We start from the raw sequence: 2499 nt of genomic DNA on the forward strand, positions 1-2499 counted from the left end.
TCCAGTATCACTCATGACAACGATCCATCAGATGATTTTTATGCGGGTTAGTTCAATACTAGTTCTCTGACAAGTATTTATGAAACTTGGTTACAACCACTTTCCTACTTTCATCTAGTGAGAGTCAACCAATCCAATTCATATTAGTCTTAATTCATAATTTCTCCCACAATTATAACCGACTATGAACTTTTAGAATAATAACATTATTCATGGATTAAACATGTTAATATAGAACACAAAAAATATTAATGTGATGACTATATCCTAATATATTATAACATTATCTAATAGTTGTTGTTATAATGTTCCAATATCCAAACACTAAATCCAAATCAAAATACCATTTCTAGAATAATAAAGTCTTACAGGTGAAGTGTGACCATTTATACTTAGCTCAAAAAAATGACCTTATAAATGTGTCTCACAAAATTTTATTTGTGTGAATTTTTTGAATACTATAATATCCATACTTAACTTTACTCTAAGTATAGTTAAATATCTTGGATTCAACTTCTAAAGTAGTGTATTATTATTTTTGTAGTATATTGTGTAATTATGTTTTTCTTGGACCTCATTCCAACAAGATTTACCCTTCATTCCACAATGAAGTCAAGGTCCAATTATAATTCTTAATTATTTATATATGTTTAAAATTAACATCTTGTGTAGCACTTTCCATAAAAATCATTTCTAAACTAATTGTCTCATATACATTCTCTTAGTTCTTCTAAAGTACTCTTAGAATGCTCTCTTAGTCATCTATTGACTTAACCATGTATTCAATTAGTATCCTATGACATGCTTACAACATGATCAAATACCATGTCTGTGACATCCCCAAAATCACGGCCAGAAAAGACCGATTTTGTTTATGCTTTATAAAAATCAGAGTACTTCATTTTATAAAAAGGTTGCAGAATTTGTTCCCAGAAAAACATGGTAAATACGTTATTAAAACATTTTCGAAGAAACGTATTTATTTCATTTTAAAATGTTTGGGATGTCATCGTTAATACCGAAACATAAGCATAAACAGAACTTACAATGATTTACACTAGTGATCTACATCTCTTTTAAATCTCTCAGTGTAATGTCACTTCACTTCGTCACCTGTGATATACATAAACTGAGTGGGTCAGGTTGGGAAACCTGGTGAGTACATAGGGTTTTCAACCCACAATAATATAATTATTATGTTCAATCAAACAATCAACCCAATTACCCATCCTCATTATCTTCTTTACTCTTTAAGGATTTAACCTAAGAGTCATCAATCCTGCATTCGTTTATTCTGAAGTCCCTTACCTCCAGAGTTATAGGACTGGCACTAAATCCATAGCCGCCAATGTTCGTTCATAAAGCACTAATTCCATAGTTGCTATAGTCTATTCATCGGGTACTAAATCCATAGCTACCAGTCTTTATCTAATAGGTACTAAGTCCATAGCTACCAATGTTCAACAGGTACTAAGTCCATAGCTACCAATTTCTACAGGTACTAAATCCTTAGCTACCAACGTCTAACTAATAGGTACTAAGTCCATAGCTACCAATTCCCAACAGGTACTAAATCCATAGCTACCAACGTCTAAAAGGTACTAAGTCCATAGCTACCGGTGTTTGTCCCATAGGCACTAAGTCTATAGCTGCCAATGTATACTCACGTCATCTTCTATCTCTCATCATTCATCTACCCATCTCATACCCAACATTTTCGTATATATAAGATACGTATACAGTTTAAGTCCTTTAAAACATGTATAAAACGTTCAACCAGCATAGACAGCAAGTATTCAGATAATATGCACACATAGCACGTAGTTTATATAAAATACTTCATATCTATGTGTAAGATGAAAGGGACTATGCACTCACCTGAAAGGTGGTGAGTCGGCACTCGAACAGCACTTCGTTACTCTTAAAACAATTATCCCTTGACGAGACCTAGTATCATTACCACTAAAGTTTAGTCTAACGCTTGACGAGACTAATTTAATAGCCTAGCTATTATTACTATTATATAAGCGTTAAATAACACTCAATATAACTCATAATAATAGCCCAAATAATTATTTTAAGGTCCTAACAATGTTACTATAATTAAATAAAATCTATATTAAATATACTATAGGCGTAGCTCACTTACAGATGTATTTTATTTAAAACCGGGCTTCGCTGGAGCAGCGTTTCCGAGCCGAAAGCTTTTCTTCTCGGAGCCGTCGGGCGCTCCGGGGCTTTCTTCTCATGATAGGGAGGTTAGAGAGAAGTTAGAGAGAGAAAGAAAGGCTTATGGTGTGAAGAAAATATGAGGAGTTCACCCTTGTATTTATAGGAGTTTTATAGTAAAGTAGTCTCTAAGCTTCGTCCGTAACTTTTGCATACGAGCTCCGTTTTTGTCTGTCTTTTTACCGTTGAGTTCCTATTAATGAGATATTCAACTTTCATTTAGACCTCGTTGGCTAATTCTCATTCTATCTCGGATTTACAAAACTGTAT

Source organism: Lactuca sativa, chromosome 4, assembly GCF_002870075.4.
Source record: "Lactuca sativa cultivar Salinas chromosome 4, Lsat_Salinas_v11, whole genome shotgun sequence".
Classification (NCBI taxonomy): Eukaryota; Viridiplantae; Streptophyta; class Magnoliopsida; order Asterales; family Asteraceae; genus Lactuca; species Lactuca sativa.